This window comes from Callorhinus ursinus, unplaced genomic scaffold (genome assembly GCF_003265705.2).
Source record: "Callorhinus ursinus isolate GAN/ISIS: 27379988/994484 unplaced genomic scaffold, GSC_fseal_2.0 scaffold10, whole genome shotgun sequence".
NCBI classification, from domain to species: Eukaryota; Metazoa; Chordata; class Mammalia; order Carnivora; family Otariidae; genus Callorhinus; species Callorhinus ursinus.
In genome coordinates this window covers 16,091,760-16,106,057 of record NW_027397072.1, presented here as the reverse complement: position 1 = coordinate 16,106,057, position 14,298 = coordinate 16,091,760, and the positions used below count along the sequence as shown (strand labels likewise).

Below are 14,298 nucleotides of genomic sequence, written 5' to 3'. Positions count from 1 at the left end.
GAGAGAATCCCAAGCAGGCTCCATGCCCAGTGCGGAGTCGGATGCAGGGATCAATCTCATGACCCCGGGGTCATGAGCTGAGCTTAAACAAGAATCAGATGCTTAACTGACCGAGCCACCCCAGATGCCCCTTATAATCTTTTAAATTAAAAATTAAGAACAGTCAAATTTATTGCACATTTCATACATATGGACTTCTTTTTAATGCTCTTACTTTGTGCTATCTGCCCCATTGTTCTGTTTTTCTCCCTGTCTCCTGCCTTACCTCTGATGGGTTCTTTCCTTATAGAGATTAGAAAGAAAATGCCAAAGGAGGATTGGAGTAAAGTGAACTAGGCTATAATGTTTGTCAAGAAAGACAAAACAATACTTACTTTAATCATCCCCAACACTAAGCAGCGCGAATGACAGGTTTTCATCTGACCTACCAAAATAAGTGTCAGTCTCAAAAAATTTAATCTGCTTATTCACCGTTTTTCTTTGGTAAAATAAAAAAAAGTAAAGAGAAAATTAAAATCGCAAAAAAATTGCAGTCAACCAGGAAACAATCATTTATTGAGCTTTACGTAAAGCTCTGAGCCAGAGTCTGGGAGCTTCCATGTTAAGGGGGAGACAGGCAATAGTCAAAGTGTGTCACCATGCTACCTTCTGCATGTGATAAATACCATGAGTGCATTAAAGAGGATGATATTAGAGAGAGGGACTGGGGTCAGGGTAGAGCAAGCTACTTAAAGGGGATGGGGTGAGATGGCGGAAGGGGGTGGTGGTCTTGGGAAGGCTCAGGAGGAAGTCCTGTAAAGAAATCCAGGTGGAAGGAACAAGAGGGAAGGAACCCAGATTGAGAGACAGGGATAAGCCTGGCCAGCTGAGGGCAGAATGGAGGCAAGGTGGCTGATGGCAGGGGTGAGGCCCAGAGTGGTCCCAGAGCAGAAAGGGGTGAAGAGGGAGGGAGGCGAGATTCAGGTTATGAGAGGCTTGGAAGCCTCAGTAAGGAATTTGGATTTGAAACATGATCTGACTTTTTAAAAATTTTTTTAATTTTAATTTTAATTTTTTTTAAAGATTTTATCTATTTGACAGAGAGAGACACAGTGAGAGAGGGAACACAAGCAGGGGGAGTGGGAGAGGGAGAAGCAGGCTTCCCACTGAGCAGGGAGCCGATGTGGGGCTCCATCCCAGGACCCTGGGACCATGATCTGAGCCAAAGGCAGATGCTCAACAAGCGAGCCACCGAGGGGTCCCTGATTTTTTTTTTAATTTACCATTTTGTAGAAGGAATTTTGGATAGGGTGAACATATCATCCCAGATTGCCTTTCAGTCCTCAAAGTCCCAAGTCCTGAAAGACCCTGCTGGCTGGAGCAAACTGGGACGACCCTAAGTGTATCATAGGTATGAATCTTGATCCACATTCAGATCATCAAGAAACATTGCTGTATTTCTAGTAGCTCAGCCTAATTCTGCCATAAGCCCCTTCCTTCCTGAAAGGTCATTATTGAGACCCCCTTCTCCTTTCAGGACCACAAGGAAATCGTTAGGCACTCAGAAGCCTGGCTAAGGGCCTCTAGTTGACTTGGTTAAAGCAGGTACCCTGACTGTTCAAGACAAGGGTTGTCCCCGCAGTGACTCTATGCCCCAGCCATGGGTAGAGTCCCCCTCCTTGGCACCCCAGGCTGCTAAGCTGTCTGATCTAGTTCCTTCCTTCCCTGGAGCCTTGGCTGGGCTCCTCATGGCTCTCTGGAACCACAAAGAACTCTCTCCTTTCCCACTCTGGGAAAGTCTCAGGTCTGGCTCTACTGCTGGGTCCAGACATACCCTCTCTCCCAACAGCCCCCAGGGCATGTAGCAAAAAAGCCATCTCCGATCCAGGCTCCTACAAATACAGACACAGCCTTTCTCTACTTCCAGGATCCTGGGATCATAAAGTCTGTCTACCTGCTTGAAAAATGAAATGCGGGGCAAGGGAGTGAAGCAAAGGATGGAGATTTAGAGAAAGAACTTTTCAATACATCTTTCTGCCACAGGGGAAGCTATTGCGTACTCCAGGTGACCGAAGATGGTAGCTCAACTGGAGCTATGGCAGTAGAGACAGAGGGAAGCGGACCCTGGGAAAACATACTCTGGAGGGAGGGCCCAGAGGGCGTGCTGATGGAGGGAGGTGGGAGATGAGCCGACACTGGGGCTCAGGATCATGCACCAAGGAGTGGCTTTGGCTTGAGCATTTGGTGTAAATAACTTCGTTCCGATTTGGAGACCAGACAGGAATGTATGGCAGGCCCTGGATTTCTGCCTCCAGGGGACAGGCTTTGGCAGGGGGTGTAGCGGGCTGTCCAGCTGAGACACAGTTCTGTCACATGGGCCACCACTGACAGTGTTATATCTTGGAAACTCTAAGAGGCCTTGGTTATGTTTGTCTTTTAGCATGTGGCGGCAGACACAGATGATGCAAGACAGTGAAGATACGAGCTGTCCTTTTCTCGAAAACGTGCAAAAATATGCTGAAACGAGTTCCAGAAATAAGCAAGATTTTAGTTATAATTTATACTGAAAAAAAAAATCCTTACATTTTTTAAAAACAGCTAGGCTAGTGGGACAGAGTCCTTTAAAATTTTTTTTTTCCTTTTGATTTTAATGGGACTTAGCAGTTGTTTCTTCGCTAAGTCCTGAGCCAGGAAATCCTGATTTTCTGGAAAGAAGGGAAACAAGAGGAAGAAAAAAAAATCTGTTAAAGTGTTCCCCTTGCTTCTCAGCAAGAAACTCCAACCAACCAACCAACCAACCAAACAAAACCCCAAAGATCTGTTTGAAAATGTGCGCATGGGTTGACTAAGTGAGTGGCAGTTGGGGCTGAGGCTCTGTTCACTGCTTGGAAAACCTCCCACAAGGAGTGGGTGGGGTGGTCAGGGCAAGGTGGGGGAGTAGGGAACGAGGTCAGCCTAGAGTTTGGGGGAAAATTGGAGGATGTGGGAGAAGAGGACTCGGGAGGTAGGAGCATGGGGAAGAGGAAGGAAGCTGGAGGAATTTGGAGTCATACAGCAAACAACAGCATGCTGTTAACTACTACCATATGTTGATCATGAATTTGCAACACATGCTGGCTTTCTTTTTTTTCTTTGAAGCAAAGCCCTATTATTATGGAGTCCAAATCTTTAAGAGCTGGAAAAGCAGAGAGTTTAGCAATCCACCCCGTGTAGGGATTTTCTCTGCAGGGTCCCTTGTGAGGAGGGGCTCTCTTTACAGAGATTTGTAAGCCTAAAATGTCAGGGCAGAGTCTAGTCTGTAAACAGAAAGAGATTTCTTCTGGGTGGGGCTAGAGGCTGATGGGACCTACGTCATCTTTCCCGTCCCATCCTCCCCCATCCTCAGATCGGGAAGTGAGCAGGCCAGATTTCACGGCAAAACGAAAAACACTGCTTGGTGGAGCCATGATGCTCCTTGGCCCACTCAATCCCATCCTGGCTCTCACAGGCCCTTCCAAGCTCCAGCCATGACGTCCGGTCCCTGGCCTGCGCCATCCACCCTGCAGCAAAGAGGGGGGGCTGCACTCTTGGGCCCCGTCCATGCCACTCTGGAGCACACTCTGGCCTCCATCCCTGCCCCTCCCCCTTGTCATCACTTTTGCTCTAAAGTGGCTACCCCTATGTCTGCAGTCCTCAAGGGGAAAGGCTGAGACACATCTCTAATCCATGCACCTGGGATCCAAAGCCAAGGCTTCTTCTGGACATGCCATCAAATTTCAAAAATACGAAAAGCAAGAGAGTGAAATAAAAAATATATCTCCTTTCTTTCCTATTCCCCAACCACACAGTTCCCTTCTTCAGAGGCAACTTCCTCCTTCTCCATACCAATGTCTGGCATGTCCTTTAGGAGATATACTATGTGTCTGCAATCAAAACCATGTCTTATTTAAAATATTTTTATGATGGTAGTGTATTTTACATGCTGTCTGCATCTGGCTTTTTTCACTTAATGTATTTTGAAGGTATTCATTTCAGGACATATAGCACTATATGTATATATAGGCTGCATAGTATCCCATCCATACCTCTGATGGTTAATTTTATGTGTCATCCTGGCTGGGCCATGGGGTAGGTGCCCCAGGTACTTGGTCAGACATTATTATTCTAGATGTCTCTGTGAGGGTGTTTTTGGATGAGATTTACCTTTATTATTTATTTATTTATTATTTATTTTTGGATGCGGTTTACATTTAAATTGGTATACTTTGAGTAAGCAGGTTGCCCTTCCATTGTGTGGGTGGGCCTTATCTAATCAGCTGAAGGCCTGAGAAGAACAAAAAGCTGACCTTCCCTGAGCAAGCGAGAAGTCTGCAAGCAGGCTGCTTTTGAACTTAAAACTGCAACATTGGCAGGGTGCCTGGGTGGCTCAGTTGGTTAAGTGTCTGCCTTTGGCTCAGGTCATGATCCCAGGGTCTTGGGGTCCAGCCCTGTATCCATCTCCCTGCTCAATGGGGAGTCTACTTCTCCCTCTCCCTCTGCACCCCTCCCCCCCAGCTTGTGCCCCCCTCCCCCCACGCTCGCTCTCAAATAAATAAATAAATAAATAAAATCTTAAACAAAACCCAAAAACAACTGTGAATTGGCTCCTTCCTGGGTCTCCAGCCTGACTGACTTTGGACTTGAACCGCAACTTTTTCCCGAGTCTCCAACCTGCTGGCCTCTTTCATCAGATTTTAGACTTAACCAAACCTCCACAATCACATGAGCCAACTCCTTAAAATAAATCTCTTTTTATATATAACCCACATCCTATGGTTCTGTTTCTCTGGAGAACCAGACAAATACAATATGGTAATCTGTTTGACCAAATCTCTATTAATGGACACTTAGGCTTTTCATTGCTTTGCTGTTACAAACAAGGCTGCAATGAATATACTTGTAAGCATGTCATTATGCACATGCCATACCCATGTTGTAACCACTATGGCATTTTACTTCTGTGTATAGGAATTTAGAAAATCCTCTCCCCTAGCAGTAGCCAGGGTAGCTTGGGTAATGCCTTGCTACAAATATTATTGTGAATGTCGTTAGTCGTTATGGAACTGCATCCTGCGATGCCCCTATAAACCCACTAGAATGGCTAAAATTACCAAGATTGGCCATATTAAGGGTTGGTGAGGATGTGGAGCAACTGGAACTCTCACACCCTGCTGGTGGGAGTATAAAATGGTGCCAGTATTTAGTAAGAGAGTTTGGCAGTTTCTTGTGAAGATAAAAGTATACCAGTGGTATGATCCAGCCATTCTCTTCCTAGGAATTTGCCCTAGACAAATGCAAGGATGCGTCCACACAAAGACTTGTACACAAATGTTCACAGCAGCTTAATTTGTAATAGTCCAAAATGAGAAATGACCAAATGTCCATCAATGGGCAAATAAGCATATTGTGGGACATCCATACAATGGAATATTCCTCAGCAGCAAAAAGGAATGGCCCACTGATTCATGTAGTGGGTCATGAGGTGAGTCCCAAAATAATTATGTAGACAAAACATGTGTAAATACTGTATGATTCCATGTATATAAAATTATAGAAGATACAAATTAATCCTCTGTGATGGAAAGAAAATAGGTGGGGATGATGAATTTGTTCACTGTCTTGATTGTGATGACTGTTCCACAGATGTATACATATCTCCAAACTCATCAAATAGTAAACTTTGAATATGTACCGTTACTGTGTTTCTGTTTCTCTCTTCACATATATAGTGTTTTAATATAAAGCTCTAACATTGTATTTTAAGTGTCAAAAGGTATATATTAATGCTTTCTTCTTTCCCATATTTTTTCTAGAAAAAATCTTCACCTGCGTGTAAATGAATGTCTCGGGACAATCGGATCATGTCATATACCCAGAACAGCAAAAGGGAAAAGCACATTAATATTTTTCCAAACTATTACCGTGCTTACAAATTTATGTTGTGAGTATGCTGCTTAGCCCCCACACGGCTCTTCAGCCTCATCTCCCATCACACCCCAAAGGCGAGGTAAGCCGCATCATACCAAACCATCAGTTCCCCAGATACACCAGCCGTGGTCCCTGGGACCTGCAGAGCAGGCAACGCTGAGCGCATCTGCAGAGTCTCCAGAGCAGGAACGCACTGCCAGCCTTGAGGGCAGAGGCTGAGGATGTCCGAGGGTGATGCCCTTCCTTGCTCTGAGCTGAACTCTCCTTGCCTGGTTCCAAGCTGTGGGCGGAGAAGGATGAGTCAGTGACCCAGTGCAGCCTGCGAGAGGCCAGGGCACTCCTCACTGCTTGGCAGCCTGTGCAGATGCCCTCTGCCAGGCCTGGACAGGCAGCTGCCCCAGATATAGGGCTAGATGCTGGGTGAGCAATCGGAAGCTCCTGTTAGGACACAGCCAGCCCTCTTGTGTGTCAGCACAGGCAGGAAGCGAGAAGAACACCGCTGCCTGCTGAGGGTTAGAGCTGAAGGGGCCAACACTACTTGGTTGGGCCTCCCTTCGAGGGTGAACACCAGAGGGCCAGGAGCCTTTTCAAAGTCTCATGTTTACTGTGCTTCAGCAAGCCCTGAACCCCCAACGCCTGGCACTGTCTGAAGCAGAAGACTCCAGCAAACTTTGCTTGTCTTCTATGCAATTTCCACTGGTGCCCATTGTTGGTGCAACCTGCCTCCCCGCCCCCCATCCAGCCCCATTCCATGGCCCAGCCTGGTCCTATTTTTCCAACCCCTGATAGAAGGATCTGCTTGCCTCTTTATGTTTCTCTTGGACTCCAGAGGACAATATTCTCAATTTTATGGATTGTAGAAAAGAAGAACACATCCTGCCCAACCCCTGCTCACCCAGGGATAAATGTTAATGGAAACTGCATTGTTTATTACTTTAAAAAAAATTATAGTCCAAGTGTTTGGCCAGTTCATGTTTGCAGGATGAAGAGCGAGGTGCTTGAAAGCTCAGATATTGAAAACAAAAAGGTGAAGGACTCTGGGTTCTTTGGTTTCACTTGGCTAAGACCCACAATTGTGTAGACTCTCCCAATCTGCAGGACTGCTTTAGCTTGCAGGCATGGGAATCCTTGTATTCCCTGGGGACTCACATGCTTGCTTATGCTCCTCAGCCTTGTCTGCATTTTGGAAGTTCAAGAAGAGCTGTTAAATTGAATGGTGAGGGTGGTGGAATATTCCTTTTCAGTAAGATGTATTTGGAAGAGTCTACCATTAGTAACAACATTCGGTAAACAACATGTACAAAGAATCCCAAGATCAAGTGCTTGTGAGGCACCAAAGGCAAAAGAGCTCAGAGGTCTCATTTTATCCTGGCCGGAATGTACCTGAGAGTAGGGGCAAATTTATGCTGCGCAAGTAGAAACTGTTTGACATGCACTGTCAAGGTTATGAGGGCCTGGACTAGACAAACAGAGGGCCTCGATGCATATTTCTCAGAAGTAATCTGGAGACTACACATCAGACCAGAGGTAGCACAGGATTGTATATTGATCAGGGTTCAACCAGAGAGTAACAGAGTAAGTATATATTAAGTGATTTATTGCAAGGAATTGACTGATGTTATTGTGGGGGCTGGCTGGGCAAAGGAAAAGGCCCCCAGGAAGGGTCCCCAGGAAGGGCAGACTAGAACTCTGGGGATGGATGGAAGCTGCTGTCCACAGGTAGAATTTCTTCCTCAGGGAATCTGTGACTCTGCTCTTAAGACCCTTCAGCTGATTGAATCAGGCCCACCCAGATTAGCTAGGATAATCTATCTTATGTAAAGTCAATTGGTTATGGACTGTAATCATACCTAGAAAATAAGTTCACTGCAACACCTGGATTGGTGCTTGAATAAGTGGAGACTGTGACTCAATCAAGCCGATACCACAGATTCTGCCTGCTGGCCTCAGGCTAAGCCATGTCCGTGGAATGCTCCTGAGAATTCTGGAGGACCAGTAGGTGAGTGGCAGCTGGGACCCCTGAGGGATGGGTCCCCCTGTGGTGGGTGAAAGGATGGGCCCCAGCCTGCATGGGACTTGATACCTTGGGATCCCAGGAAGACGAGAGCCTCAGAGCTGGGTGAGCCTTTAGACACTCTCGTTTGAACACTCCCTTTGTGCCTTGAGAAAACTGTGGCTCCGATCAGTGAAACAGCCCAGACGAGCTAGAACAAGAGTTGAGGTCTCCCATGTGCAAGGACGAGGAAAGAAGGAGAAGGCAGAGGGGAAGCAAGGAAGGAAGAAGTCCTGATAGAGAAGGAAGGGCAAGCGGGTTCTCGCAGCTCGGAGCTGAGAGGGACCCTGGGGTTCCCTCATTGCACCTATGGGGAACCTGAAGCCCAGCAGGAGGGGAGTTCCTCTAGGTCACTCTGTGAGTTGAGGGTGGGACTGGAACTGAAGCCAGGCCCATATCTCCTGGGAAGGTGCTGGGTCCCCCCCACCTCCCCACTGCCCTCCCAGGGCGCCAGAGAGGCTAACAGTGACTCCTCTCGCCCTCAGGCATTTGGAGCTCGGTGTTCTAAGAAAAACAGAATCAGTTCATCAGTCTGAACAATTAGTTTCAGAGCCAGAGGGCTTGAGGATTGTGTCATGGGAACAGCCCCAAACACAGTCTCTACCCTGAACAAACATAACCACCTGTGTCCTGAGTCTGCAGGTGACTCCCCACCTCAGCCATCCAGGTCAAGGGCACCAGGGACAGGCTGGGTGGCTCCATGCAGGCCTCCCCCATCCCAGCTCCCCAGTTCCCACCCCCAAAGGGACACATGGCTCAGGGCAAGTGTCCTCTGGATGGCGGGATGGGGCACCATCTTCTTGTTTTTCTCCTGCCTCTTGCAAATGGCACCATAGAGCACAGAGAGATAATTAGCACAAGGCCGGCCAAAAAACTACTGCCTGAAAATGCTAGTCCTGAGTCTCAATTCAGCATCTTGCTTGTGCGTTTCTCCCACTATTTTTCACTCACTTCCAGCAGCCAGCCCAGCACATAGGTGATGCTGTAGAAGGGCCTGGAAGTGTTCTCACTGCGTGTTGGTGGCCAGATGAAGGAAGGCAGGTTGGAGAAGGCTCAATAAGGTATAATTTAGTTACTCTAACTCTTACATTAAAGGAGAAGTATTCGAGTATGGTTTTGAGGCCTCGTGCTTCAAAAAAGTCACCCAGGGAAATACTGTGGGCCCCTGGGAGAAATGGGGTTTCTTGGCTGCTCCATAACCGTGTCAACAGGAGTTATGACCGTGACTAATCCAAACCGCAGTCTGGGTTCTGCAGAGTGTGTCAGTTCTCCCTGTGGCTCCCCAAGTCCCCGTGCAGAATGGAAACCTTCTAGAAAAGAGGAAACTGACGCTTGCAGCAGAGGCAGAAAGCTGCTGCGGGTCATGTCACACTGCTGCTTGGAGATGCCCTGTGTTGTGAAATGTCACATTTCTAAATGGCTAATGTTAGCACCAGATGCCAAAGCTGGGCAGAATCAGGTTCGCGGAGCTCTAATGTAGAGGCTTTGGCCAGATTAAATAGTCCTTTTATCTGTGATTCAGGGTCGATAACCCCATTTCTGGATTGTCCATCCATCAGCAAACATTTATCGGGCCACGTTTCGTGCTAGGTGGTTTGGTATATAAAAAGATTGATAGACCTGTCCTGGCCCATGGAGGTAGTAAGACAAATGCATACAGATACTGAACAAAACCAGCCTGGGTGTGCATACGGAATGCCACATGAGTGGTGCCCTCTGGAGCTGGGCAGTGAAGCGGTCCAGGCTAAGACCTCAAAGGGGGGCAGATCCCAGGGGGCTGGGCGGCTCAGGGAAGACAGCTGTTCAAGGACCATATGCCTCCTCTTCCTGTCTCCTGCTGGCAGTCACTGGCTGGGGCTTTTGTCAATGAGGGTAGGAGCCTGGGAACAGCCTGGTGAAGCAACAGATGAAGGAGGGCACCAGTGTGATAGGCAGAGGGCCCCTTCCCATCTTCCTTTTTTGAAACATCAATAGGGAAGTGGAGAGGGTAAAGTTGCTATTACCTTGGTGTGAATTGTTCAGATTCACTGTCTCAATAGAAACAGCGTCTCCAGGAAAGGCAGGCTCTCCCCTATTGGGTCTGTCTGCTCTGGATCACCCTGGGAAGGGCCCCTTCTGAGACAATGACCACTTGCCCTGTGTCCAAAAGAAAGAAGAAAGCAGGACAGACTTGGGGAGACTTGAAAGCTCATCCTCTGAGGACAGGCTAAAGGAAATTTTATTTTCAAACCATGCGAATATATTTCTTGATAAAATAATTACATTTGAAATTGTTCTGAGAAAAAAGGCGGTGTTATAATCACAATGATGTAATGACCGGAACCAAAAGACCAAATCAGGCACTTTGCAGGGCTGGCAGACGCAGGCACATGACCACTTCCTGTCACCAGGCTAATGGTGACATTCACACGGGGAAGTAAGGATGATGAAGGCAAAGGCACCACTCTATCAGAAAGCTGCTCTGAAAATTAGTTTCCCCTTTTTTTTTGGCTCTCCAGAGACATGCCTGGCTCTTGTTCTCTCTGTATTCTGTCTATTTCAGTCCATTCCACCCCAAAACGGGGATTTCATACTATCCTCAGGGTAACAAATGATGTGCATGTGGGTAGACCTGGCTCTGCTTCTGTAGCTGATCAGTCTCCCCAAGGTTGCACGATCACAGCTCAGAGGAATCTGATTCCATTCCCATGATGCAAGTTTTGCAACACTGAGCTTTTATGACATTATATCTGCATCTTGGATGAACTTGGAAGCAGCCAGATCACGTCCAGTGCTTGAGCTTATTCTAGGCTCAGATGCTAACAAATACATTGATGAAATCAGCTTCCAAACTTTTTGTATTTTCATGTTTTTGATTAAGTAATACACGAGCATAATTCAACAGTCATAACCTGCTCAGTGCTCAGTGAAAAGTCTTCCTCCCACTCTTACCCCTCATATGCTACCCCCTTCCAGGTTCTTTCTTATTAGTTTTGTATGTCTTTTCCAGAATATATTTATGCAAATATACATAAACACGAATATATATTTTACTCCCCCCCCTTGTTTTTTGTTTACAAAAATGGCACGTGTACATTGTTCTGTACCTTTTTTCTAAGGTCTTAGAGATCTGACTGTTTCTGTTTATACAGAGAGCTTCTCATTCTTTCCATCAAAAGGGTGCAGATTGTTTATTAAACCAGTTCCTGTTGCTGACAGGCTAAACTAGTTTGGATGGTCTCAAATTTTTGCTATCACTAACACCACTATGATGAATCACATTGCTCATTCACCATTTCACACATGTGCAAATGCATCTGTCCTATAAATTCCTGGAAGTTGGGTTGCTGGGCCAAGAGGTATGAAGACATTTGAAATTTGATGAATTTTGTCAAATGGACTTCTGCAAGGATTACACGGATTTATATTCCCACTAACAGCCTATGAGAGGGACCGGCTTCCCACAGCCATGTCAAAAGTGTGTATTACCAAACGTTCGGATTTTTGTCAAGCTATTAAGTAAAAAATGTATTTCAGTTCAATTTTGGGGGTAACTTAATTTTGGTATAATTTTTAAATTCTTAGAAAATGTGTAAGAATATACAAAGAGTAAGCAAAGACTTCCTATATATTTTTGGTTTGGTTTTAATTTGCATTTCTTCTAGTGAAGAGTGAAGTTGTAATTAAAGCCAAAGAACTGACCGACGGCATCATCAACACAACTAGGTACAAGGTGTTCCTATGGACTTCGTAGAAGCAGGTAGAACAAATCCTAAGCAGCAAGACCTGCTGATCCTGGTTTCCATGCAGGGATGGGGAGGGCACGGGGAAGGTGGGATTCTGCTGGGGCCTCTGCAAGCTGGAGAAGTTGCCTTCCCCAACAGATGCTCACAGGAAGCTCGGCCGGCCACTCTTGGAGGGCAGCACCCTTGCTGGGAGGGCGCTCTGCTGGTTCCAGCTTGTGAGTAAGGGCAACTACACGCGGCTGGTAAGATGGGATGGTGCAGGCACTATGAACTCTCAAAATCAACCAACCCATGATCTCTCCCAAGACAAATCCCCATGTTAAAGAGAACTGGGATATTATCGAACTTGAATGGCATAGGGACAATGGAACAGAGGAAGCAGGAGGTCCAACGGAAGGGGAGAACAGAGCCAGCAGGCAAGTATGAGGCCGTATTTTTTCAACACTTGTGAAAAGAGCAAACTCAAAGACGTGCTGGCAAAAGTACCAAAAGATGTATGCCACAATATTGACTGTAGTGCTATTTGTAACCGCAAGAAAACTGGAAATGAATCCAAAAATCCATCAGTAAGAGAGTCAGCCACGGCGCATCCGCACAAAGGACTCTGGGCAGTTATAAAACGGAATGAACGATATGTGTTTACTACCAGGGTGTGATGTCCAAGAGAGAGGACAATATATAGGGGATATAAAAACTGGATACCCATGAATATATTTTGTTTTGTAGATTTGACCTTGGAAACAGGTTGGTTTTACTTAACTGTAAGAAAAAGTAAATCAAAAGGAAAAAACAGCCCTTAAAAGTTGAAAAAAAAGTCAATCAGATGTAGCTGTGTATCCAGTTGATGAAAAAAACCCACACAGAGAGGAATGACTTCAAGTTACTTTAAAGCCCAGTCATTCAACTTGTGGGGAGAGGCTCACATCCTTCAGGTGTTCCTGCCTAAAGGCTCTCTCTTCTGGAGGGAGGGAAGCAACGGAGCGCTTCTTGGATATATGGTATTATGGGGTGAAATGTGCACCCCCAAATTCACAGGTCGAAGTCCTAACCCCCAGTATCTTAGAATGTGACCTTATTTGAAAATAGGGTCATTGCAGATGTCATTAGCTAAGATAAGATTAGCTTGTTAGGATAGGCCCTAATCCAAAGGACCCGGTGTCCTTATAAAAGGGGGAGTTTGGACAGCGACACACATGTCGGGAGAATGCCACATGAAGGTGAAGGCAGAGATGAGGGCAATGCTTCTACAGGCCAAGAAATGCCGAAGATTGCCCTGATTCATATTTTGAAGGCTATTGATATCTGCTCTTAATTTTGTTGAACACCGAGTTCACTGATTTGGATGTCCTTCTTGATGTTTTTCTACCATTTAAAAGAGAAGCAATAGAAAGATGCTAAACCTATGCTAGCATGTTCATATCAGAAGTCCTTAAGGTTAAAATTTAATACCACAAGCCCAAGTCATGATTTTAGCCAAGTGCAGGGAAAGTCATTTTCCCATGGTGATAATTACATAGTACTTTTCATCTTCAGGGTTCGTGGGCAACACTTACCAATTATTCCTTGCAATACCCTGGGGCAATTAAAAATAGAAACCACATATTGAATTTGGCTAAAGGAGATAATTACCAATATTAGCAGACAAGAAATGCCTTGAGGGATTGGAAATGAATAATTAAATTGTGGTAGAAATATTTCAGGGAATAATTGCCTTCTGCTTTCATTGGAGTAAAGAAATTATGGCTTCCTTGGGAAGCAAATCTTATTTGCATTTTATAAATGAAGAAACATATTCAGACAAGAAGGTTCTTGTCCAGGCAAACACCAATTAGCCAATAATCTAAACTGAAGTTAGGATGAGAACAGTATAACTCCACAGTATTATGAATTTTGAATTAATTTTCTTCTCTGTTAAAAAAATTGCTGAAAGAAGCTCTTAGTACCTCAAAATCCTCATTTTGAATATCAGTAACCATTGTCCACTGTGGTGGTTAGAAGGCTTAGGTTAGTGGTTCTCAAACTTTTTGGTCTCAAAACCCTTTATATTCTTATAAAGTATTGGGGACACCAAAGACCTTTTGTTTATCTGGATTATAGCTATTGATAGTTACTATATTACAAATTAAAACTGAGAAAATTTAAAAATATTTATAAATTCATTTTTAAAATAACAATAGTAAGTCCATCATATGTTAACACAGACAACATAATTTTATGAAAAATAACTATTTTCTAAAATTTAAAAAAAGCCATTAGAAGAATGGCATTGTTTTATATTTTGAAAGTCTCTTTTTAATGTTTGGCTGGACTCTCACATCTGCTTCTGATTCAGTCTGTTGTGATATGTTCTTTTGGTTGAAATGTTTGAAGAAAATCGAGCTGCACACAGATACATAGTTGGAAAAGGGAGTATTTTAATAACCTTTTTGATAATTGTGGCTATTTTTCTTTTATTCTACATAAAAAAACTAGTAAGTGGTAATTCCTTTTTTTTTAAGATTTTATTTATTTGAGAGGGAGAGAGTGGGGGAGGGTCAGAGGGAGAGGGAGAAACAGACTCCCCATTGAGCAGGGAGCCCGAAGCGGGGCTCGATC

General features: G+C 45.0%; 2 long non-coding RNA genes across 2 annotated transcripts in view; both read left to right on the top strand.

The window, feature by feature from the left end:
- The window catches only part of LOC141373553 (uncharacterized), an 8,304-nt gene extending 2,398 nt beyond the window's left edge, over positions 1-5,906 (top strand). Inside the window, exon 3 of the long non-coding RNA XR_012379635.1 lies at positions 5,811-5,906. This is a non-coding gene — a long non-coding RNA (uncharacterized lncRNA). The remainder of the gene's footprint in view (positions 1-5,810) is intronic.
- On the top strand, positions 5,902-13,934 carry LOC141373552 (uncharacterized). Its single transcript, XR_012379634.1, has 3 exons — positions 5,902-7,924; positions 8,939-9,039; positions 11,623-13,934. It is a non-coding gene; the product is annotated as an uncharacterized lncRNA (long non-coding RNA).
- Positions 13,935-14,298: the final 364 nt, after the last annotated feature.